The sequence below is a fragment of the Mesocricetus auratus genome, unplaced genomic scaffold (genome assembly GCF_017639785.1).
Source record: "Mesocricetus auratus isolate SY011 unplaced genomic scaffold, BCM_Maur_2.0 Super-Scaffold_100006, whole genome shotgun sequence".
In the NCBI taxonomy this organism is placed as follows: domain Eukaryota; kingdom Metazoa; phylum Chordata; class Mammalia; order Rodentia; family Cricetidae; genus Mesocricetus; species Mesocricetus auratus.
Genome location: NW_024429190.1, coordinates 105,996,785 through 106,022,861, shown reverse-complemented (window position 1 = coordinate 106,022,861; position 26,077 = coordinate 105,996,785). Strand labels below are relative to the sequence as shown.

The window sequence follows — 26,077 nt, the reverse complement described above, 5'->3', positions numbered from 1 at the left end:
GGCCACTCCTCTGGACAGTACAGAAGCTTGGAGGCTGGTGAACAGTATGTTCTAGGAGACAGTGTAAGTGTTAACGCTCTGAGGGGCAAGGCTTCCCCCAGTGGAAGTGTTGCCCCTCTGAGGGAGGTTTCCCCTATGCAAGTGTACAGCTCTGGAGGGAAAGGTATCCTGGAAGTCAGGAGCCAAGAAGCAAAACAAAGTCACACCACACAACAAACCTCACACAAGAGATTTATTCAGAGGGACACAAGAGGGTGGTTACCTCTGCCTGGGTAAGAAGTAGCAATAAACAGAGCAGGAGGCAGGCTTTATACAGAGTTCGGGGGAGCCGAGCTTTCCAGAGTGGAGATTTCCAGGGTGTGGGGCGGGGAGCTGATGAGATTTCAAGCCCAGCTCAGAGACTGGTGGGATTTCAAACTCAAAGATAGGAGGGATTTCGTGCTCAGGGATTGGTTAAATTTTTCAGGCTCAGGGACTGGTGGGTTTTGGTAGGTTTTCAAGTCCAGAAGTGGATTTTACCCTATAGACAATGCAAGGCTAAAAAGTATATGCCAGGTTGGTTATAGTCAGGGTTTCTTCCCATCTCTAAGATGATGAGGTGGCCGCCGGTGACTCCAGGCCCCTGTCAGGTAATGATCCTGCACCATGGGAGTTGAGGGACAGGTGCCACCTCCAAGGTATGTCTGAAATAAGATGGGGAGGGTGCCACAGCTCAGCAAGGCGGGTTAGAGCTGAGAGCCAGTTTCTGGTTTCAGCAGGACCTGAAGTGATACGAAAGGAAATTCAGACAAGATCTCTCCACCATGTGGATTGAATCAAGGGAGCTCACCCTAGCCAATGACTGATCAAGAACTTTGAAACATGTGCTTGTAGGGCTGAGGTTCCTGAAGCATCCCTGCCCTGCCTGATCTAGAAGGGACCATGCAAGCTGGATTCAGCCAGGATTTCAGGGGAAAAAAAAGATCCATTGAGAAGCCACAACTTGTGTGCTCTATACCAGCCCAAACTCTACAAAGCAGGGCCTGGGTGGGCTCAAATGGCATTGGTCCCTTTTGATACTGCACTCTGATTCCTCATGCTCTGTGAGTGAGGACAGCTGGCCTAGCAACCTAAAACAACTTAGAATAAGAAGACACAGGAAGTAGCACTGGTCTCCAAACTGGCCCAGCACCTAATGTCACCAACTTCGGGATCCTTTCATATTCCCACTCAGGAACTATGGGAAGACCCTGACCTACTATGTGGCACACATCGGCTGAGCTTCCCCTAGAGGCAGTACTGTGGAAACTTCGACCAGGATGACATGTCCTTGGCCTCTTCTGGATGTCTGGCCCATTGGATTGTGCTGGATGGATAATTCTGGAATGTATTTGTTGCTGGGGAAGAATCATTCCTTACTGAAGAGAATCAACATTCGGGTCCCTGAAGAACTGTGCAATTGTTTTTGAAAAGCAAGAATGGAAATTACTGACCTTCAAAGCAAATCTGAGCTGAGGGTGTGCCTGAAACAAAACACACACACACAGCAAAAAGGAGGTGGTGGGGGCTGTGAAGAGACAGGAAGGTCTTCCAGATTTGGGGTTGCACCCAGGAGAACCTCTTCGCAGAGCCAAGAGGAGGTGGAGTCCAAGGCAGGCTTGATGGGAGTAACACCCGCTCTACACCCTCATGGCCTCTTGGGGTGCTGCTGGGCAAGTCAATCATCTTTTCACTGAGGCTGGCTTCCTCCAAGCTGATTTCTCTGCACAGGGAGCCCTGGGGTCCCACAGGGACAGAATGTGAGCAGGGCTCCAGCCAGCCAGGCCAGCAAAATGGTGCATGGTGGGTGGCTGGACAGCCACATTGATCCATGGGGGAAGAGGAGGAGGACCAGCCTGAGGAGGAGGACCAGCCTGAGGAGGAGGACCAGCCTGAGGAGGAGGACCAGCCTGCTGCGCTCAGCAGGTACTTCTCTCCCCGGGCCCGCAGGCCAGGCTGCCTCTGCAGCCTTCAGAGGGTCTGTTTGCAATTACAGCTTGTTTTGATTATTAGGTCAGAATTTCATCTCCATGGGCTTGTGATAAAAGGCCTGAGCATGAGGGTGTTTGTCGTTCCAGGCTTAACTCTCTCTCTCTCTCTCTCTCTCTCTCTCTCTCTCTCTCTCTCTCTCTCTCTCTCTCTCTCTCTCTCTCTCTCTCTCTCTGTGTGTGTGTGTGTGTGTGTGTGTGTGTGTGTTGCCTTTTCCTTGTTTAACCAATTTATTCAGTTCTTGGCTCCCAGAGGGCAGAGGCTGCAAGGAGCAGCCCAGAGACTGCCAATGTAGTGACCGTGTGCCGCTGAGGGAATAGGAGGCCTTGGTGGCTCCTTGGAGCCCCACCCAAGGAGGAAGTCATAGCAGGCGGGTCTTTTGACTCATGTAGAAGGGAGCTTGCTGCCAAAGCAGAAGACAGATGAAGAGGGGCAGGAGTGGGGGTCAATCCTGCAAGCCCAGACCTAGGAGGGACCTTGGAAGTCAACGGCCCCACCCCTAGAATGTGCTTCGTTGCCTCTACAGCAACCTCAGCAAGAAGGCCGTTTCTGCTCTCGTTCCTCCCCGGATGGGGAGATCACCATCTTCCCATGCCACTTGGTTCATTGGGTATTAATTAATTCTAGAAGAGAACACGTCTTCTCTCCCACAGCAGAGAGGGCCTCTAAACCTTCTCTAAACCAACCATCCCCTGCTTCCTAAACACAGTGAATGGTCTAGGGACTCGCACTCTCCTGAGTCACTGTGGGAATCCCCGTGCAGTCCCCAGAGCAGGCATGACTCCCCCGGCTCCGCCCTCCCACATCCACAACTGCCTGCATGGAGGCTTCACCTCAGACCTTCTTTGAGACCCAAAAAAGACATGCTCTCACAGAGCGTGGGTCCCCCTGAGACACCTTCCTTCCTCACTACCAAAAAGCCTCCACTGACTTCCCTAGGAACCAAAAGAATCTCAAGCGAAAGAAGGAGACAGAAAGGCTCAAAGACATTGCGCTCCCTGTCCCAGAGCTGTCGCCTCAGGCCCTCCTGAATTGGGTAGGATAGGGGAGTGACCTCTGCAGCGTGGAAGCATACAGAGATAGAGGGACAGACAGTGAGGAAATGACAGGAGAGAGGTGGAGTCCAAGAGTGACAGTAACAGGAAGTGAGAGGAGAGCAAGAAAGACAGGCACACACGGAGATGGCGAGAGCTTGAGAAGAGAGAGGAAGAGACAGACAGACACTGAACAAGACCAAGGCCTCCTGTAGACCCCTTAAGGGTTCACCCACAAAGATCTCTCTCCCCACATCTGTATCACATTGGTTCTAGAGGACACGCTCTGTCCTCATCGGGAAGATGGATGATGATCTTTTGTAACACCTAAGGATCAGCAAGCCAATTAGAGCTAATGGCCGCTTTTTTTTTTTTTTGGATGCCCAGCCTTGCAGTGGTCCAGACCAAAGGATATAGCAGTGTAGATGATACAATTTCTATACCAAATGGGTCATTGTGATAGAAAGCGGTATTATTTTTGCTCACACCAGCCGCAGGTTCAAGGGCCATCACTGACAAACAGGGTGAGCATTTCTCATGTTATTGCCAAACTCCAAGTTCCAAGTCCCCAGGTGGCCTCAGGGAGTCCCAAAGTCACCACTGACACTGAGCAGCTCTGAGAATGGCAGGCAGGTTAACCTATCTATTGCTTCTTTCCTTCCCTGTTCAACTGATCAGGCCCATTGTGCGCACAAGGAGCTTCAACTGGGGACAGTTCTCAGAGATTCAAGCAGGGCCTCCCTGATGCTGGCTCCATCCTCTCTGGTTGCTCTCACTTTTCCCTGCCTGGGCCATGAGTCTGTTCTCTAACTGAAGACCTTGTTTTCTTTTTTTTTTTTTTTTCTTTCAGTTTGGTCCCGGCCTGAGATCCCAGTCTTACATCCCTGAATTCCCCTGAGTAACCAAACTCCTCACCAGCCACCAACCACCAGCCACCAACCACCAGCCTGGACCTCAGTTTACCTTATGCTAGTTCCCACCTGTGGTGGCTTAAAAGAAAATGGACCCCAAAGGGAGTGGCACTGTTAGGGCATGTGACTTTGTTGGAGTAGATGCGGCCTTGTTGGGGGGGAAGTGTGTCACCACACGGGTGGGCTTTAGGTCTTCTTTGCTCAAGCTACACTCATTGTGGTAGACAGTTCACTTCCTGTCGTCTGCAAATCAGGATGTAGGACTCTCAGCTCCTTCTCCAGCACTATGTCTGCCTGCATAATGCCATGTCCCGCCATCATGATAATGGACCAAATCCCTGAACTGTAAAGCCACTCCCAATTAAATGTTTCCCTTTATAAAAGTTGCCGTGGTCATGGTGTTTCTTCACAACAATAAAAACCCTGACTAAGACACTATCCTACACTGGACTTACACCTACGTACACCAGGCTTGCGAGGCAGATGTACCCAAGCTACTTCTCTCTCCCAGAGCTCACGCATCCCCCTAGGATTCCTGATATCAGCAAAAGACCAGCAGGTACCCATCCGCAGTGGACTTTGTAGATTTGGAACCACAACTTCATCTCAGGAAGGAACACACCTTGTCCCCCGCTCCTTACGACAACACCACAGCTACTTTCACTCAAGTCATTCCTGGACACCACCCTTACCACCACATGCATGCCTAGCATGGAGCTGGCTTCATTCTGCTCAGAGGCTGAAGGAAGAAACAACTCTCCAGAATCCAGTCTGGAAATTTGGCTTCATTCTCTCCCAGTTGTTCTGAAAACTGGATTGATTTAATAGGAATGCTTCCTAATGCGTGAACAATTATTATTGCTTTAAATTAGGAAGAATAAAATCCCGCCATCTTGCTCCCTAAAAGCTACTTCAAGAGAGGCCACACTATAAATCCACAGTGCCCATGAGGAGCTAGACTAACAGCCAAAGCCACAGCAAGGTTAAAAAGGAAAAAACAAAAACCAAAAAAACTCCTTTCCATATTTTTCCCTTAAGGGGAACTAAGAGCAGGGAGGGAGTTTTTGTTTTTGTTTTTTTCTTTTAAAGCAGAATCTTATAATCCTTTCCTGCCCCTCCTTCCAGCTGCACAAGAGATGCTTGAGGTAGAACATGTCAGGCTGGGAGAAGGAAACAGGAGGTAAATCTAATGACTCGTGCTGCCACAGTTTGGAGACCCAATGCTAAAAGCACTGTGTGTGTGCGCGCGTGTGTGTGTGTGTGTGTGTGTGTGTGTGTGTGTGTGTGTGTTTGTCCAGCTTGAACCCCACTCCTTTCCTGGCGCCCCCGCCTCAGCAAGCTCACTGTAATGTTTCCAGCTATTTCCAGCTACCGTTTGGGAATAGCCACTAAGTTCTAACCGTACCCCATCTACTCTGTGAGCACGGCCAGCCCTGTCCCTGTTGTGTGGCCTTGGCTCTTTCTCTACCTGTGCCATGAACCTGGCTGTGAGGTCCCCAGGGGGGTTACGGTCCCACTCTTTGTGACTTCATGTCGTTTGGCCACCCCCCCCCCAAATTCCCAGAGCTCACTGAGACAGAACAAGGCCCAATAAAGGCCCTCAATCCAAGCTGATATCGTTGTCACCAGGAGCCTTGATTACATGCTTGCTTACACGATCCTGGACCCCGTGTCAAGGACAGCAAGTGGGTGGCACTGATGGACAGCTGGAACTCTGAAGTGTGCTGGGATGGGCTTCTTACTGAGGCTTACTGTCTAGTTGTGGCAGATTCCCCACCTCCCAGTGTACCTCTCCCATTCCCGGGTGACCAGACTCCGTCTGTCACATGCCTATGCATTAGATCCTACAGGACACTTTCCAAGGCTGAGCCAGAATGTCCCAGGCAACAAAGCCTACCCCTGTATGTGGTAAGCAAGTGGCAGGCATGGCAGCGCCACCCAGGCCCTGGAAGACGTGGTGACAGATGCTACTATGGGAGGCATCTTCAAAGTGTGAGCAGAGAGGAGCAGTTCCCATTTGAGTCTGGACCTCATCTCATCGCAGGTGAGCAGCCTTTGACCTGAGGCTTTTGTAGGGTGGAGGGAGGGGTGGGGGGTGAGGGCGGGGCAGGGGAAGGAGGGGGGGTCCTCTCAGCTTCCAGAGCTGGAGGATCCCTAGTTCTTGACAGAGGGAACTGGAGGGAGGGCTGTAGTTGAGGTACTGGGCAAGGCTTTTAACAGAGGCCTTTACTCCTTGCGTATCAAATAGGAACAGAGATTGTACCTTGAAGAGATTGTAAGGGGAAGTTGGTCATTGAATCCAAGTGTTTCTTGAATCTAATTGTTTATTGAATCTAAACTGTTCCTTGACTTCCCAGGTTTTAAGAGTCATCAAGTGTGCATGTGTGTGTAGATGCCTCTGTGTGTGTGTTTGTGTGTGTGTGTGTGTGTTTTATGTACACATGTGCACAGACACACATGGCTACAGTCCCATATCATGTGAACCGAAGCAGGGCCATTCCTACAATGTTTTCCCCTACAAGTATTCCTAGCTTAGGAAAGGGTCTCAACACTCACTCCACACACACACACACACACACACACACACACACACACACACACACACACACACACACACATTCCATCCTGGCCACACCCTTCTTCCCTGGCCAGGGCATTGGAAACTCTGGCTTGGGTTGAGATGGTCTGTCTGCACACTTGTGTTGGGTTAAATAGACAGTGTTGCTGTGGTTTCCTCACTGGACATCCTCAGGAATGGGAAGTGGGCACTGAACATCTGAAGCCACTGGGCCAGAGTGGGAAAGGAAATGCCTTTGAATGAGATACATCTGGTTTACGGCCCAGTCCTCTGTGGGGAATGAGGATGGGGGCCAGAAAAAGATTCTCCAAATCAGGGAAGAGTTTAGGAAAGAACCTGCCAGGGGCTGTGGAAACCTCCTGAAGGGGAAAAGAGTCCTGCCAGCCCTTGGCCTCTCCTCTGCATACTGTCCCCCAAGGCCACGAGTAAGTCTGCAAAGCCCTTCAGGTCAGCATGCCCCTAAAGGGGGTTGGGGGGCGGGGGATTGTTGCTTCTCCTCTGGACCTGCCCTGGTTCAGAGGGTCCTGCATTCATTGTCACCTGGTTCCAACCTCTTGTGGGACCCTCCCTCCTACCCCTCCCCACTCAGTGCTTCAGAATCACGCCTTTCATTGCCTAGAGGTTAGGAGGTTAGAGCACGGTGGGAAGCAGAGGTAAGGGGGATGACAACACAGAGTGGGGTGGGAAACGGGGATGGCGAATGAATGATGCTCAGCTTCTGCATTGAAAGCAAAGAGAGCTGAGAGGAAAGGAGGGGAGGGGAGGGAAACCTAGGATCCCGTTACTGCCACCCCACACACACAAAGGCCTCTGAGACATATCGGGAGTAAATATCATCTCTGTTGTATGGGGAGGGGCCTGAGGCTCAGACAATAAAAGGCTCAAAAAAAATCCAGATTTAGGAAGCAATTGGCTCAGCTCTTTTTCCCTCCCGTCTTACCCATTAATTTTGCAGACCCGGAGCATCCTATCCAGAACACAGAAGGGCTCCTTGACCCACAACTGCTATCACTTCACAGCCTTGGCACGGAGAAAGCCTCTGAAGAAAACCAATGGGAATCCTGGGTCTTGGATGTGTATCTTCACAGCTGGCCCCTGCTAGCCAAGACACGGGCACAGTGAACCCGGGAGTTTAACAAATGTTTATAAAACCTTTCCATGCACAGTTAATGATCCTGATTAGGGCCTGAGAAAGCAGCCCCGTCCCAGCTTTAAGGAGCGTTTTATGATTGCACACCACTCCACAAGTTAATGAGAGAAGCTGTAGTCCACTTGTCAGCAGGGCCAGTGCCCGCCTGGGGAGCCGCCAGCAGTGGGGCCTCCACTCTGTGCCTCGGAGTCTAATTTCCTTGCTCCACCCGTCTGCCCTTCTGCCCCCAAACTCCCACCACCAGCTGCCACCCTGAAAGATGTCACCTTTAGGGTATCATGACCCCAGGTCACTGGAGCCTGGAGCCTTCGTCAGACCAGCCTGGGCTGTCTGCTCTCAAGAGGCCTGGGCTCGGGGATGCCCTGAGAGCCGAGTTGTGGATCTGGAGTCTTTACCAGTGGCCCAGTTGGTCTGCAGAAACGTCTTTGTTAGACGGGGGACCTGAGACATTAGCCTGCATGGCCAATCCTGTCATGTGATGCTGGGCCCTACCACATCCTTTTTTTGCTTAGTGTCCCCATCTGTGCAACAGGTATCTCGTGTCTACCTCCAAGTGAGTCTGTGCACGTACAGCACCGCTGGTGAGCATTCTGTGCGCTGTCATGATGCACACAGAGCACGTTCCCTGCGAGGAATGTGGCTCGTGGAGTTTAGACCAGGAAGCCTCAGATACCTGTAAAAACAGGTAATAAGGCTGGACAGGGCAGAGTCGCACAAGAGTGTGTTTATGGAAAACACTGTGGATCTGTGTGCCTGGATGGCTTCTTTCATTTTATGTGAATTTAACCTCTATTTTAAAAAAAAATCAGGGAGAAGGCTCCATGGGCAATCATTTTCTGTTCAATTATGAGAACCTGAGTTTGGCGCCCCAGCACCCACATAAAAACCTGGCATGCATAGTGACCAATCTATAACTTCAGGGCTCTGAATGCAGAAACAGGGGCTATTGGGAACAGACTAGCAAACTAGACTATCAGGATGAGAAAGTTCCAGGTTCATTGAGCATGCATACCCATACACGTGCACCTACACATACATGCGAACATGTGTACGTATATACACACAAATGCCACATGCATATTTATGCAAAAAAATTAAAATTTTTAAACTAAATCTTTTTTTAAAAAGAAAATCAAGTTCTTTTGCACAGCAAATGTGGCTGCTTACACAGGGCAGTGGTGGCACATTCCTTTAATCCCAGCACTCAGGAGACAGAGGCAGGCGGATCTCTGAGTTTGAGGCCAGCCTGGTCTACAGAGTGAGTTCCAGGACAGTCAGGGCTACACAGAGAAACCCTGTCTCAAAAACAAAACAAAAAATAGTGACTGTTTACCTGCCTCCAAGCCTTTGCCCTCTGCCTGGCTAACGGCTGCTCATATTTCAGAGTTTGTTTGAAAAAGCATGGCTCCTCCTCCGACACACCTCCAGAGAAGGCCCAGGTTTGCCATTTCCTCCCTCCAGGAAGGGACAGTAACACAGACTGTTCAGTGTCCTCACTAAATTCTACACTGGCTGAAGGCAGGTTGGAGCCACAGCTGAGCACACAGTAGGTATTCAACATTCGCTCCACTGAATGGAGATCTAATTCTAACCCAGCCTTAGTTTGTGGACCACAGCTACTGCAGACCTGCCCAGGGCACACAGTTGGTTCTCGACTAGAGGATCTGGGGCCAGACCTGCCCAGCCCTGGAAGAGGTCCCCACTGTTCCCTCTGCTAAAAGCAGCTCCCCCAAAGAAGCCCAGTCCAGCCAAGGAGGCTCCCCTTCCCAACCATCAACTAATCTATCCTCAGTTTACCAGGGCCTTTGTCTGCCTTTCCTGTCTGTCCCCCCCACGCCCACCTGAGCACTGTTGTCTGTGTTGTCAAGGACTTGTCACAAACAACTGACAAAAAGCCTGGTCCTAGGGAACTTTGGCCCCAGAACCTCCTAATAGAGCTTCAGCTCCATGGGTCTTTGGTGTCTCTAGTGCTTCTGCCAGAAGCTGCTCACCTCTGTTTCCCTCTCTCTGAATAAGCAGATGAACCTTCTGTTTGTTGACTGAACACAACCGCCATGGAAGGAAGTCACTAAGCATAGTCCCTGGTGTATAAAATGCTAAGTATTCAACCTGCTGGCCTGAGTTCAGTTTTGGTCCTCACTCTGCACATCCTGTACCTCACTTCCTCTTTGTAAAGTGAGGGGCCTCCGCTTCCACGGTTTACTTTCCAGGCCTCCGGTGGTTTGCAGTACTTAGCCCCAAGCACGGTGAGTACCCAGGAAGGTGAGCTCAGCTTTTCCCATGCTCAGTGGCTTGGACCCTTCGGTGCCCTTCCTCGGTAAAGCGGAGGGTAGAAACATGTCATGTTCACTATGAGTGACGTCGGCCCCTGTCTGGCACTGGTCACCAGGGTGACATGACACCACGGAGCACATGTAGGGAAAGCCTTGAGCTCTGACTGTGACGTCTTCAGGCGGCGCTGGTCTTGGCTACATCGTGAAAATAGAAAAAAGGCATCTATAAAGGAAGAAACAGACCCAGAGAAAGCTGGCATTGGCCCCGCTCCCGTCTGCCCAGCAGTGCAGGGAGAGAAGAGAAACCAGGCTGAGGCAAGGTGGGCTCCAGGCTCTGCCTGAGTGGTCTCGGCCAGTCACTGTCCTGCTGGGTCTCTGTCTTCCCATCAGCAAAATGGGCATGTTAAACTTTGCTCCCCCTAGCCCTCAGGAGATATGCAGTGAGCAGGCTACCAGACAGATGGCCATGACTCCTGGGACAGGTGCCAGAGTGGTACTGTCATGACGTCCCCTTGCATCTCTGCAGGATTCACCAGATAGGTCACTGCACTTGGCTCTCTCAGAGTCTATTCAAAATCAGTGGTGCCAGTGTCAAACTCACCCTTGCCACCTGATCCTAAATCTGGCTCTTGGTAAGAAGCACCGCTCCCTACCTGCCCAGTCTCCACTCCACAATCCTCCTCGTCACTACTCTCTCACCCCCCCTGACCTCCTCCATCATTTCTTCCAACAGACCTTGTCGACTCCACCTTAGAGACATATCCCAGGCCACCTCACTCCATCCCTGCTGCTCACAACCAGAGCCAAACTGTAGCCACCTGGAGTTGAACTGTACAGAGCCCCCCACCCCACCCCAACCTGGCTTCTCTCCAACCTCAACTCACAATCCCCTACTTTCAATTAATTTGGAAGGTAATTGGATCCCATCAGTTGTCTGTTTAAAACCCTCTGAAGTCTCCTCATCTGGTTGGAATAAAACTTGAGCCCCTTTCCTGCCTCACAAAGCCATATGCAATCTGACTGCTGGCCCTGGGCCACCACTGTCCCTCTGCCCTGAGCAAAAACAGCCTTGAATAAGCCAAGTCCCATCACTTCTGTTCATTCTTCCCTGACCTTAGATTCAGATCTCAAGGCCTGGGGTCCCCTCCTGCAATGATTCCAGTATGGTTTGTCTCCAAAGCTTTATGTGTGAAAACGTTGGCCTCTATGTGCTGGTATGAGGGGTGGTAGGCCTTGTATAGGTGGGGTCTAGCAGAAGGTGGTTAGGCCACTGGAACACTGCGTTTAGGTGGTGTTAAGGTACCTCTTGTGGGACCTCGCTTAACTCCTATAAGGGTCAGTTATCTTTAAATAACCAGTCCCACTAAAATATCTGGCCTCCTGTTTTGTCACATCACAGATCCCATTCCCAACCATGATGTCATCTGTCCCAATGTGATGTGGTGAGGGTCCTTACCAGGGACATCACCATGCCATTCAGACTTCCAGCCTCTGAAACTAAGCTAAATAAATCTCTTTGTTACTCTGCCTCTGGCGTTTTGTTACAGCAATAGAAAGCTAATTAATACCTCTGCCTGGAGACACCTTACCTATGACTCAAACCCATCAGACTCCCTACATAGCCTTCTGAGAGACTGTTCACCATCTGACATTCTTTCTCACGTCCCTTCATCCTGACAACAAGAATTATCTCCTGGTGGCAGAGTCCAGCACATATTAGGTGTCCGGGAAATATTCTCTGGCTTTATGAAGGAAGAAGGCATGGCTGAATGCAACAAGTTTCAAAAGCCTGCATTGGGTATGAAGGATTAGGTGCTAAAGGAGACAGGATGCCTTGGGTGAAAAAAAAGTCTTTCTGAGGGCCCCTCCTGAGCAAGGCAGCAGGCACAAATGTCTCTCCCCCACCAGCCTCCACTGTGCTGTTTCTTCTACCAAGAATGACCTGCTCCCCTTTCCTCTTCCCTGACCAATTTCCTCCACCTTGTCTATGTGTGTATGCAGATCAGCACCCACAACACTAGACTGACTCCTCATCTGCCTGTTAATATGCTACTCTTTAACAGCTACGATAGAGTTCTCTATCACTCCCAGACGCCCACCAGAGCCCTGAGGTTGGGACATTGCAGGCATCGCAAAACTTTACCCATTATCCATGCAGCCAACTCTCAAAGATCCTGCCAGGCATGGCAGAAAGTTATACACAGGTGAGCATTCTGACATCCAGGAACTGGTGACCCAAATGAAGAGACAAAGGATCACATGACACACGATTGTCCTTTTATGAAAATACGTGTCTCAGGGTTTCTATTGCTGTGATGGAACACCACTATCAAAGCAACTTGGGGGAGGGAAAGCTTTATTTGGCTTACACTTCCATATCACTGTGTCATCAATGAAGGATGTTAGGATAGGAACTCAAACTGGGGAGGAACCTGGAGGCAGGAACGAAAGCAGAGGCCATAGATGAGTGCTGCTTACTAGCTTGCTCGGCCTGCTTTCTTATAGAACACAGGACTACCACTCCAGAGATGGTACCACCCACAATGGTCTGGACCCTCCCTCATCAATCACTAATTGAGAAAATGCCCTACAGGCTTGTCTGCAGCCTGACCTTACGTGGGTCCCTTCTCTCTGATGACTCTAGCTTTTGTCAAGTTGACATAAAACCAGCCAGCACAACAGATAGGGAAAAATACAATGGAATCATAAGAATGAAGAAAAACAAGCCACATTATGAAGTGACAGATGCAGCAGGACAGCAGTTACATAAAAGTTTAAAACCCCAAAAAAATAGTCTTATGTTGCTTGTAAACACAAAAAAACACAGGACTTAAAAACATGAAGACATGTATGAGAATGACAGATATCATTTCCCAAGAGTAAGACAGAGAGTTGAAGCTACAGAGCCTACACATGGGGCCATAAAGCTGTTTAAAAGAAATTCAAGTACAGATGGCATAATATTAATAAAACATATAGATCACTGGGTGGCCCATAGCTGTTTGTTGCAATATGTCAATAGACTCTACGTGTTTAAAATATTCCAAGATCTTTTGATATGAGATACAACAGGATTGCAGTAAAGGTAGCACATCTGTTGTGTCTGATGAGTGAATGGGCAAGTGAGATGCAAGGCAGGCAGAAGGATAGGTGTACACATGGGAGGTGAATGGTTGGAAGGATGATGAGTAATGGATGAAGGGATGGATGGATGGATGGATGGATGGATGGATGGATGGATGGATGGATGGTCGGACGGACGGACGGACGGGCAAGATACATAGATGATGGGTGGATGGATGGAAAGACAGATGTTTAGGTTGGAGATGGATGAGTAGGCAGGCGGCTGGATGGATAAATGAGTAAATAAACGAGTGGATGAAGTAGTGCTAGGTATTTTCACAGGATTCCATCGGTCTACTTGGCATTTGTTGGGCACCAAGCCTTATTAAGCTCAGTCTCACCGTGGTCCATGCAGAGTTATGACAGACGTCTTTCCTCCTGCCCTAGGAGGTCAAGGCTGATGACAGGGTGCAGGTCCTGGTGAAGAGGCAAGGCGCAGTGCACTGGGCGCAGATGTGCGTCCATTTCGCTCAAGGGTCACAGAGAATGGAGAGAAAAATTCCCATGGAGACCCTGGGGTGAAAAGAGAATGTAGTGTGCAGGGCAGAAGGATGTGGAAGCTAGACAGGGAAGAATTCTAGGAGGAGCTGCCAGCAGGAGAAACAGATGGTGGGGAGATAACATCTGCAAACAGACCTGTAGCCTGCCGTGAAGGGTCTGCATTGCTACTTCACTGGGAGTCTACACTTTGCTCCCAGGACACAGATGCACAAATCTGGCCAGTTGTCAGAGTCATCTCACTAGCCTGAAAAAGGATTAGGCCCAGGAATAGAATGGATCAAAATGTGTGCTCTCCATTCACCAGCGACCCTCACTTCACCCCACTTAGCTTACTGGAACAACCAACCACAAATTATTTAGCTGTGGCCTGGTCCTTGAGTGCACCCGCTCCATGTTGGATTTTATGGCCCCAGTGCTGGGTGTGGACCCAGGGCCTGGCTGGGGTGGGGCCCGTGTGCCTGTCTGCACACTGGCCCTGATGGCTGCACGTTCTCATCTCACCAAACAGTCCTCCACGAGTATCATTACTGCTCAGTGCCGTCTCTCGGCTAACTAGGAAAGGGTTTTTCTAATTACATTTCCCTTGAAATCCACCCGGGTTTGAGTTAACACCTCTTCGGTCTGCCAAAACCTAAGTCATTTTAAAATTAGTTCTGGAGGTTTTGAAACACACACACACACACACACATACACACACACACACACACACACACACACACACACACACTCACTCACTCACTCACCACTGGGATGCTTCATTTCCCCCCATCTAGTTATATATTGAATACTCTCCCAAGAAGTCCAGGGTGGCTTTTCCCAGAGACCATGTGGAGAGGCCTGGAGGGGAGGGGAGGACCCACATCCTGGCTCAGTGGGCCTTGCTCCCATGAAATCTGGAGTACAGCCCTCCACAATGCTGCAGGATCGATGGAATCATAAATGCATTTTGCCCTGAGCAGTCTCTCTGATACTTTTTAAAACTGTGTGGATGGGAGGGAAATGTGATCCATATGGTTTTGAGTCATTAACACTTAAATCATCAAAATAGAGGGATTTTTTCTTTTTTTTTTTTTCCTGGAGAAATTTCATATCCAAGGCGCCTTGAGCAGCTCTTTAATAAACTATTTAAAATTCTGTTGTTCCTCCTAAAACACGCAAGCACATGCCCATATATGCGACACACGTATGCACGCCCAGCCACAGCGAGGACGTCAGTGGGAAATGGCCCGTGTGGGGCCATCCAGCTCTGAGACTGAAAGCAGTGGAAAGACCTGGCAAGGTATCTTTTGGGGACACTGGAGGTCAGTGAGCTGTGCTCTGTCCAGTTGTCCAGGTTAAGAGACCCAAACAGCTCCAAACTCATCTGAAGGCGACCCTTGATGACACAGATAAAGAAGCGAGGCCCAGAGGAGGCTCTGATCCTTAGAGACTGCGATAAGAGACAAGGCGGAATATTTAAGGGCGAGATAACAACATAAACAAAAAACCGTCAGCTGCTGTGGAACCACAGGGCTGGCTGAGTAGTGGTAGGGCTGGAGATGGGGATCCAAGCTGGAGAGAGAGGCTAGCATGTAACCCTGTAGCACAGCCATGGCTCCTCATAGCCTAGAGGCTTCAGCTCCCTGCTTCAGCCTGCAAGACAAGGCTGCACAGGAAGGACTCTTTCCCAAAGCTAAGTCTTGAAGCAGTGGAAGCTGTAGGGTGATTTGCCAAAATATCACTGCAAGCATTGTAGAATGGTGTTGCAGCATGGGCTTGATCCCAGGAGAAGTAACCTGAGGGGCATTTGATAGGGCTGGTTCAAGTCAATATAGCAGGTATCCAATTCAGCAGCATCAGCACTGTATTCACTTCCTGTATAAGACTGACACAGTGTAGCGACTTGAAACACACAAACGTATTCTCTTCTAGTTCCTGGGGGGGGGGGGGTGTCAATTCAACAGCCCAAAAGGGGTGGGTTTCCTTTGGATGGTCTAGGGGGGAGCTTTGTTCCAGCTTTTGGTGGCCCTCGCAACTTCTTTGTTGTTGTTGTTGGGGGTTGTTTTTTTGTTTTTGTTTTTTGGATTTGTTTGTTTGTTTGTTTTGAGACAGGGTTTCTCTGTATTGCTTTGGAGGCTGTCCTGGGACTCACTCACTCTATAAACCAGGCTGGCCTCGAACTCACAGAGATCCTCCTGCCTCTGCCTCCTGAGTGCTGGGATTAAAGGCGTGCACCACCAATGCCCCGCCCATCACAAATTTCTTGACTTGAGGCCAGATCACTCAAGCCTCTGGCTTCTATTATCGCACTTCCTACTGTTGACTCTGACCCTCCTGCCTCCCTCTTTTAAGGACCCTTGTGATGTACAGGCTCATCCAAATAATCCCCATCTCAACATCCTAAATTTTATCACATCAGCAACTCCCTTTTGTCATGTAGGGTGCATTCATGGGTCCTGGGATTCAGAGGACAACGTCTTGGGGGGAATGGAAAATTGACCAGCCTACCTCAAGAAGAAACTCAGATTCCCTTCCTTCCTTCCTCCTTCCTTCCTTCCTTCCTTCCTTCCTTCCTTCTTCCCTTCCTTCCTCCTTCCCTTCTTCCTTTCTTTCTTTTTACCTTTCATTACATTTATGTATTTTTATGTGTATAAATGTGTATGCACATGTGCCACGGTGCATGTATGAATATCAGAGGACATCGTATGAGAGTGAGTTCTCTCTCTCCACCATGTTAAGTCCTGGGATTGAACAGCTCGGGTAGGTACTCAGACTTAGTGGCAGGTGACCTTACCTGCTGAGCCATCTCCCTGACAAAACTTAGATTTCTGACTTTGGCGACCAAGTGGCACTTCGAATAAGAGAGGAGACTGGTAGACAGTCAGTCTCAGTTTCCTTGCTGAGGCAAAAACCTGCAAGAAACAATACAAGAGGAGGATTTATCATGGACACTAACTTCAGAGGTCTCCAGCCTGTGACAGGTGCGAGCCGTGAGTGTGATGCTCATCCTCCAGTGACAGAGACCAAGGTAGTCACAGGAATGAATGAAGCTTCTAATTCTGCACTCATTTCAAGCGAGGGGTGGGGAGGGCAGCAAGACTGGGAACCAGGGGCGGGGAACCCCATTTTTGAATGGGAGACGGAGGTGAAGGCGTGGACCCAACCCAAGGAGCCATCAGATCATGACCTAGGAAAGGAAATGGAAGAAATAGCAGGGTCAGGGAGGGGCTCGGGGAAGGAGCACACGTCGCGTGTAGAACAAGAATCAAATGGAGTAGGGCAAAGGTTCGCCCATTCCCCGTGATCCCAAAGCCATTTGGAACGGAGTGGAACAGGATTAGCCAAAGTGGCTAGGTGCAAAGTTCTTGAGGATGTGAGAACCTTCCTGAGCCATCTGTGTGCAGAGTGCAGGGGTGGAGTTAGAGGGGGGTGCTGTCTGTGAAGGGTAGGACTGCACAGGGAGTTGGTCCCGCCCCCCACACCCACCCACCCAAGCCTAGAGATGGGAAAGGTTGGCACCAGACACTGATGGCATGGGGCTGAGAAGGTGGAGCTTCCCCAGACCCTGCTGAGAAGCCAAGCACAGTCATAGCCTTACTTTCTTCGTTCACCCTGGGCCAGCGACCTCAGCTTCAAAAACAGCAGCTGATTAGGCCTGGGGTCAGGGGAGGGAGGCAAGAAGAGAGGACAGCCATGGGTGAGGAAGAACCTAGCTTCCACAGGAGCCTCTCTTCCTCTTCCCCTTACCCACAAACCTCAACCTCAGTCTCCTTCCCTCCCTCCCATGTGTCCTAAACAAGGTCCCAGTGCCCTGTGTGACCACGGCCAACTCACTCACATCTATGGGGCCTCTTGATGAAATGAACCACTTGGATGCGGTGACCGCCAACAGGTTTTCCAGCCCTCATGGCCCGTGAAGCACAGCCTTGGACGTGGATGAACGGTCTGAGTTGCTGCAGGAGCCCCAGCCTCTTTGGAGACCGGCCCAGGATTCTGTCACTTGGTAAACATGATGCAGGCCTGTTTGGGGCCTCATAGCTGTGGTTTTCTGTTTTCCCCAGCAGTAGCTACAAGGCCAGAGCTGCAGCCTGAGCCCAGCCCAGCAGGGAGGGAGGGAGGGAGAAGAAGAAGAAAGAACAGCTTCTCCACTCTGACTCCTGCCTAACTCAAGTTTACCTCCACCTCACCCCACCCATCTGAAACCAGTTTCTAATTCCTCTTGCAAAAGAAAAGGCCCACTCACAAGCTGTCCCGCCTTTGCTTTGGGGGCAGACAGACGGTCAGCTCACAGTTCTGGTGAACTTGGAAGGAGAAGGCAATGCCTGGATCTGAGATGTGGGTGCGTGTGGGGCCCTCACCGAAAGCAACAGCTGACCCTACGGGGTCAGCCTGCCATTTGGATGCAGTTCAGTTTGCCTAGACCCTCCAAGGCCTGGCATACAGTAGTCCTGTGTAACCCTGGCTTAATAAGCCAAGTAGAAATGAATCCAGGAAAACACAAGATTACTCTTGGAAAGAAACAATAACATTGACCGTGGAGGGCGTGACTGATGTGATTGGCACCCTTTGGATTCCCTGGACCGTCTATGAAACATCTCCCAGATGCTAGCGACAGGGTAGGCTGCATGGCATGTGCTGCCTCTAACCCTGCTGAGGCAAACTGTCTTTATCTGGAGATGCCCGAGAATTTGCCACACCTCCAAGCCCCCCCCCCGCCTGCTGCCCGCCCCATCCATGACTATCATGCCAGGGTTACTTCAAACTACAACAAATCTCTAGTACAGTTCATACTCCCAAGTAACCTATGTGGGGAGGCAAAGGTCATGCTTTGTAATCTCCTTTAGCTCCTCCAGCTCCCTTAGCCTGCTCTCCAGCTGCCTTGCTTGGGTACCCTGGAGAGAACACCCTCCAGACCCCACTTGTTCAGGAATCCGTGTTCTAGCTTCTGTCTCTCGTGAACCTGGCCCAAGATGACAGATCACACCTTCCGGACCAAGCTCGGCTGTAGACGGCCTCTGCTCTCCAAGCTAAAGAGGTGCCAAGCTGCCTGCCCAGCAGCAGGAGAGAACAGAGGACGTAGACAGCTGGCACTTTGTAAGGCCAGGGCTAGTTGGTGCAGCTGTGCACATCCAGTAGCGGGGGGGGGCTGGCATGCTTGAACTAAAGCACTAGCAGAGAGGGGCAGAGCGCACAGTTCAGCTCCTGGAAAGCCTCTGAGGCCACTGAGGTTGCAAGGGGCCAAGACTCACTTCAGCTCGAGCACTGTTGACCAGTTTTGGCCTCATCAGCTGGCAGCAAGAGAGAAGGCATGGCAGATCCTGCCGACTGCTTAGAACAGGACAAGGCAACATCACAGAGCAAAGGATCTAGGGGGCCCAGGCTGGACCAGAGAACTCTGAACTCCTGCTGCCTGTGAATTCTACCGTTATCATAAAGCCCTAACCTAGGTGGCACCAGAGGTAGCTAAAGCATAAACCAATTTAGAAAGTGTACAGCAAAGACAAGAGTAATTTCAGTAGAAAATTTAGGGTCCAGAACACACGCACCAAAGGCTACCGTGGGCCAAGACCCTTGCTAGCCCGTCAGCGTGCAATTTCTTTCATTTAGTGCCCCCACCGCCCAGATCCGGCAGGTGGAATTTCCATGGTGTTCACACACGTACATACGTACAGGTAACCAGGAAAAGCATGGAGTCAGTCTCTCCTTATCACAAGAGCATGTCCTAAGACCCTCTAGGTCTAAAGCCATTCTCTGTTTCTTTTGACACGCAAGCCATAATAAAAATTTCACTTACGAATTAGACATAGTAAGAGGTTTATGGATGGATGGATGGATGGATGGATGGATGGATGGATGGATGGATGGACGGACGGACGGATGGATGATTGATGCTATAAAAAAGGAGAGCTTATTTTGGGCTTATGGTTTCAGAGATGTCAGTCCATAGTCCCTTGGCCTCCCCTGTCACACTAGCAGCTGCCCCCAGTATCCAGAGCACAGCCTTCTGCCAGGGGCTGTCACTCTTCATACCAACAGTGCCGTCTACTCCCACGAGGGGTTGAGTTGGGTTCTGAAGCTATGTCAGGGACCTGTCTCAGAAATTGGGACTGCTTGTCTGTTCCTACTTCCTTAATTCTGTTCTTAATTTGGAAAAATGCAACCTACGGCAGTAACTTCTGGCCTTCTATGAAGTCAGTGCTGGGAGCAATAGACTGTGGGGTCTCAGATGTCTCTAAGAACAACAGACGCATTCAGAAACTCACCCCCCAAGTTTCTCCAAGCTGTGACTCCAAGCTTGATCCCAGCCCTGTAGCATTATCCTCTCATGCCCAAGGTTCTCAGAGGTATCCAGTAGACTCCATGAAACTTCTAGAGCTCCAGCCTTAACATGAAGCTCTCAGACTCAGGGCAAAGAGTTTAGGGGCTAGGAGCAGCAGTTCGTGTAGCTCTAGTGTCTGTGGGAAGCAACCTGCAAGTCCCTGACCCCCAATTTCTAGTTCTAGGAACACCTATACTGTCCCTTTAGAAAAAGCCTCAGCCTCCTGTAACAATCAGCACTGTAGGCTGTGCTGCATAACAAATATTCCCCCCAAATCTCAGTGGCCTCCCTGGTGCTTTGATCTAATTGTGTCTCCCCCAAAATTTCATGCATTGAAAACGTTAATTCCTAAGTTCATATGTTCATGATATTTGGAAGTAAGTTCTTTGTGTGGTAATCAAAATTAGATGAAGGCAAAAGCCAGGGCTTCCATGATGACATTAGTGGCTTTGTAATAGGAAGAAAAGAGATCCAAGCTGCCGAGTTTGCTCTGTCCGACCACATTACCCTTTATTGTGTTACGATGCAGCCAGAAGGCCCTCACTCACCAGACACCTAGAACCAGAGAAGGAAGAGAAGGGAAGAAGGAATAAAGAGGGGGTGGGGTGGGGGAGCTGCTTCCTCTTCTCCAGCTAGCCTGCCTCATCTTACCAAGATCCCGATCCTAGAGAACAGGACACACAGAGCATACCAAACTACTGCAAAGATTTACCGGATTGCCCTAGAAGATTCTAGAATACTAACTCAGTGCTCTCTCTGGACGTTAGCATATCTGTGGGTGCCAAAAATGCTCAGTTCCCCCCAAGGAGGCCTCCAGCAGACACTGGGAGGGCAAGCAGAAGGTTGCAGCTCAGTTATTAATGGGCTTCACTACCCCCCCATGCCATTCCAACAGATCTACTTAGAAATCTTCACGGCCTCCTTCCCTCCCACGCTAGCATGCCACACCACATCACAATAAACACATCAAAATGCATCCACGTTCCCGTTTCAAATATCATTTACATATAACTTCATAGGAGCTGGGGTGAGCTCCATTTAACAAGTTGACATGACATTACATTATGCACATATTCAATTAAACATCAATTAACTTTGATTTGCAGTCATTTTGGGAAGCTGATCATTTTTTTTCCCTCTGTCATCAAATACCCTTGGAAAGACTGGAATCTGTAGCCCCTGAGTTGGGGGAGCTCCGGCTAACACAAGCCCGGGACACCAACATTCTCAGCACCACACAGCCAAGTGTTTCCGTCCTTTCTGATGGCTCCACTGTTGGGTGACCCACCCCTCTGTGCCAGCTCCAGCAGGCTGCCTGCTTCTTCACGCGAGGTCCTTACCTACTTCTTTCTCCCAATGAGGTGAGTCCAGGGAGGATCTGGGTAGCCACAGAGGCTGCTGGATCCTGTGTCCAGAGCTGAGAAGGGAGGAGGAAGTCATAGATTCAAAGGAGACAGTCCACACAGCACAAGGAGAAGCCTCTCGGTCAACATCACAGACCCACATGCGAGTTACACTCTGCAGAGGCACTCCCTTTTCCGTCTTCTCTGGATCCCCATCTAACTAATATCTGGGTGGTCTGCACTGTCACCCCCACCTTCCAGATGAGCCAACTGAGGCTCGGGGACAAGTGTGAGAAGGTCTTGGATGTTAAGAGCTCTGGTTCAACATTCCTGGATACCCACAAAGGGCAAGGGATTTGAGCCACCATTAGGGACATATGGTTTCTCTCACACATATCCCTTTCTGAATTCTTCCATGGCCTGTTGGGATCCAAGGTCAGCAAGGAGTGCCAGGCAGGGGAGTGAACCACAGCCCCAGCCCTGATTCTGGTAGGGAGGGCATAGAGCCAGAGCATTGGGTAAGTTGTACTGCTGAGCGTCAAGACGTGTCAGGTCTCGCCCCGGCAGGCTGCTCCCTGGGATTAGCAGATACAGTCCCAGAGCCAGGGAAGCCATCTCCTTGGAACAGCCGTGTAGGGCAAGACAGGTCGGGGAGGAGAGAGCCACTCATGGGCGGAAAGAGTTTCGAGTGGCCTGGTGCCAGGGCACCTGGGGTCACAGTGCGGTCCCCAAGTCCTTTCCCAAGCCAGGGCATCGCTAGCTGTCTGAGTCTGGTATCACCATCCAATCTGCAACCCAGGCAGCCTGCTGAGTCGGCCTGTCATCCCTCAGCCCATGGCAATCTGAGGACGCTTTGTGGAGAAGTAAAACAAAGCTTTTGGAAATGTCTCTCTCTCTCTCTCTCTCTCTCTCTCTCTCTCTCTCTCTCTCTCTCTCTCTCTCTCCCTCTCCCTCTCCCTCTCCCTCTCCCTCCTACTCTTCTCCCCCTAACACTACACACACACACACACACACACACACACACACACACACACACACCACAAGCCAGAGTAAGCAGTATAAACCCCAGGTTCCCATTCTAGCTGGGCCCCAGCAGCTCCCAGAAGAGGGTGAGTGTCAAGCATCTACAATGGGGTGGCAAGATCCGTGTACCAGGTGGGATCTGGTAGCATAGCTCACAGCAACCCAGCAATGCATAAAGCATCATGAAGAGGAGATGGGCAGAGAGAAAGTTCATTCATTTGCCCAAGGCCACCAAAGAAGAGTTAGGACACCAGGAGTTAGGACGCCAGGGCCCGATGGGCTTGCCTCAGTGATCTTCTGAAAGCACGCATCTGACGGTGCTCCTTCATGCTTCCCCCCTCCTCCTCCAGTTCAGCATGGTGTAAAGCAGAAGAGCCTCACCTGGCATTCAACGCCCTCCTCCATCTCCTAACGTGTTTCTTCAGCTAGCTCTCCGATCCTGTATCTTCGTAGCCTCGCAACTGCAGCACCGCATTCCGCCAAACATGCAGTGTGCTTACAAAGACCTGCCCTAGCAAGCCTGGTCCATCCACCAGAAGTGGCCTTCACCTTCTCCTCCCCTGTCAAATCCCCCATTGCACGCGGCGAAATGGGAGACGGTGACTTGGAGGAGGGGCCCCTTGGGTTGGAGTCAGCTAATCCTTTGGATTCATGAAACAACTTTCACATTCACCACAACGTGATATGGCTGAGGAGGCATGGGTGTTTGCTCAAGTATCAGGTCACCAGACCTGCAACACTTTCTCGGGCAGGCCTGGTGAACTGTTTTGGTGTCTGTATCCTAGCAACTGGCACAGGGTTCTGGGCCTAGAGCATGTACTCACTGGGTTGATGATGGATGGATGGACAGATGGATAGATGCATAGATGGATGGACACTTAGATGGATGCTTGGATAAAGTGGAGAGTGACTATATAATGAGATGGATGGACAGATGGACGGACGGCTTGATTGGAAAATGAATAAATTAACGGAGGGATGGGAGAAAAATAAATGAGCAGATTACTCATTCAATAAACACAAAACTACTCAACCCTGAGTGACACACATGTCCTCTCTGCTCCCAAATCTCTTTGCCCTCCACCAAGAACTCCAGGAGCCTCCCCCACTTGTGGCCCTCACAACATTTTGTTGCAGGTCAATAAAGATCTGGGAGGCCCCTCTGGGCAAAGGACCAAAACCACCTCACCCGAAGTGGAGAAAGGACCCCCACCTAGAGCCCTGAGCTTACATCCTGGAACCCAAGGCCGCACTCGAGGAAGAGGAGGCCCTGCCCCATCCCTAGAGAGGAGCCAAGCAGGGAGGAGTCCACAGTTCCATCTTTCCATTAGCTAAGAAACACTTCCAAGCCTGGCCTCTCCCAGCTCCAAATTCCACTGCACAGGATAATCGGAGCCTGGGCCAGAGCCCAGTATTGCTTCAACTCCAAAACCAAAACCACACTGGCTTGAGTATAAGAGGTCTGGGGAGTCAGCATCCAAGAGACCAGGGGCAGGAAGAAACTTGACCAGCCTCTGGAGACAGCTGCAGGCAGCTTGACCTCCATCCAGCAGGGGATCTGAGCAAGGACTTCGGGTAGACAGCCCTCTCCCAGAGCACCCAGGGACCTTCTGACACTGGGTTCGTGCTGGGTCCCACCACACCCTAGGCTCCCCTCGGCCCCCACCCAGCATCCTCACATCTGCAACAAGGCTCTGCCAAGCTAACAGCTGCAGCCCATGCTCCAAATCTCCCCAAACCCTGTACTACCCACACCGCCAAAGCCACATCCCTTCCGACCCCAGAGCAGGGCCCTCAGGAAAGAAAAGCTCATCAATCCTGGGGAATCAGCTTCTGAGCAGCCCTGAAGACAAGCTGGTGAGACTGGAGCATGGAGGAAGCTCTCTCCAGGTCTCTCAGGGAATCACGGCCCCCACGACCACCCAGCGCAAAGTCCATCAGCCACTGGCCTGCCTTCCAGCATCTAGGACACTCCCAAGAGCCGGTTGGCCCGGCTGTGGGATACAAGCCATATGAAGGAATAATGCAGAAGTAATGACTCCTCTGCATTTCACCTGCCCTCTCCTGCTGGAGAAGGCACCGGAAAAAGCTATTGTGGTCAGGAAGATGGAGGTTCCCCAGCCCCCTTTGGCCAGTTTCTGCAAACTTGGAAAAGAGCTCTGGGTCTAACTGTATCACATCTTAGAAATCGTTGCACTTGGGTGGGTGGGCGAATGGGTAGGTGGGGGCGTCTGTGGAGGCCCATACCCACCGTGCCTAGACTCATCCAAGAAGGAATGAGCCGAACCCTTGGCGACATCTGAATCGCTGATGAACAGGCCTTATATGCAGCCTTAATTAAGACACACCCACTCCACCACTCATCACTGGAAACCCACCCTGCACCATGGTCAGGCAAGCATTTCCAGGTTCTTGGCTTCTTATTCAATGAACTGAGTAAAATAAAGGCTCACACAGATTGCAAAAGTCGCAAGGGAATTTTACTCAAAAGCAATGCAATAGTGCAAATCAGAAAGAAATTTGTCAAGAATGACAGTGGGCCACTGAGTGAATGTACTCAAGGGCCCCAGTGATTATTCTGGGGCTTCATTTAATGGGGTTCAATAAAAGGAGGTGTATGGTTGCTAAGGGGCAGAACACTGGTGGTTCTTTTGTTTTGATTGACAGACTTGAACTAGGATTACATAATTACATAAACCTATGTTCACAGCACATGTCCCTTCCTGTAATGCATCTGATTTTAATCATATGCCTGTCCAATTACGCATAGGCATAAGATGGTAAATAGGGGATTCTCCCTAAGAGTTCACTCAGAAGACGGTTTGCCTTACTCTGCAGACATCCAAAACCAGTCCAGGCTGGATGAGCCCATTGCCATAGGTCCCACATTTGTTCCAATGTGTGTGTTTGAATAGAAACAGTGCATTATTAAGAGGTTGCTAAAGGGGAGTAACTTACTTCCACTTCTTAAAGTAGGTATACTGCGCGGCTCACTGCACTGTGCAGAAAGGGGTGTGTGCACAGTATGTGCCTGTAAGGGTTGCAGGCTGCTGAATTATTAGGAAAGGTGGTGTGTATACTTGGTTTACCAAATCAAGTCTCAGATTGTGAAGCTAGTCCCTGTGCTTCCCTGCCTTACTCCATACATGGCCCCTGGAATCAGTCAGCATGGAGGAGGTTTTGCTACAGGAGCAGCCAACAGCCTCCCCCATCTCAACGGCTTAACAAAGCACAAGTCCATGTCTGGTTCATGGACCATATCAGATCACCTGCTCAGACCAAGCCCTATGTTCTGATCCTCGCCCATTCCTCTGACCAATAACGCCTAAGTAGCAAGAGCTGTAGTCCCATTGTGTAGCAGCTGAGACCTCCATGTCCCACAGGGATACGCTTCTCCATGACAACAAAAAAACCTTTTGGGTCACTAAGGCTAAAGAAGGCCAACAAGATGCCTGGTCTCACTGTGTGGCCTTGGGTGCTTTCCTTGGCCTGTTTGAGACCCATCGTGACACCTGGGGAAGAGATGGTGGGGGTTCCCCCCTAGCTGCTTGTTAACCCTGGGTCAGCCAGCAGTGGAATGGCTAGACGATGTTGACTGTCCAAGGGAACCAGCAACTAGGCAGGAGGCTTGCAAGAGTCAACCTCTCCAAAGGAGATTGAAAAGCACATCTCTCCCAAGTCCCTCCCTGTGAACCCAATGGTGGTAGCATCTACATACTCCCACGGGAGGCACATGCATCAATGTCCATTCCACCAGTATGGTGCTCTGGCTCCCAGAGAATGGGATCGTATTCAGGTGGGTGTGGATTTATCCCTAGGGTCTCCAACTCTATAAG

At 50.5% G+C, this 26,077-nt stretch overlaps 2 long non-coding RNA genes across 4 annotated transcripts; one reads left to right on the top strand and one right to left on the bottom strand.

Annotated features, from left to right (window-relative positions):
- Positions 1-219: 219 nt before the first annotated feature.
- LOC121140975 lies at positions 220-23,134 on the bottom strand. 3 transcript variants are annotated; one of them, XR_005877946.1, is made up of 5 exons: positions 22,623-23,134; positions 21,216-21,292; positions 16,351-16,468; positions 7,471-7,628; positions 220-761 (listed from the first exon to the last, which is right to left on the bottom strand). It is a non-coding gene; the product is annotated as an uncharacterized LOC121140975 (long non-coding RNA). The 3 variants fall into 3 exon arrangements; XR_005877945.1 differs by having other exon boundaries at positions 7,471-7,625; positions 22,623-23,133; XR_005877944.1 differs by having other exon boundaries at positions 220-683; positions 7,471-7,625; positions 22,623-23,130.
- On the top strand, positions 1,566-4,335 carry LOC110343752. Its single transcript, XR_002386080.2, has 2 exons — positions 1,566-1,944; positions 3,892-4,335. It is a non-coding gene; the product is annotated as an uncharacterized LOC110343752 (long non-coding RNA).
- Positions 23,135-26,077: the final 2,943 nt, after the last annotated feature.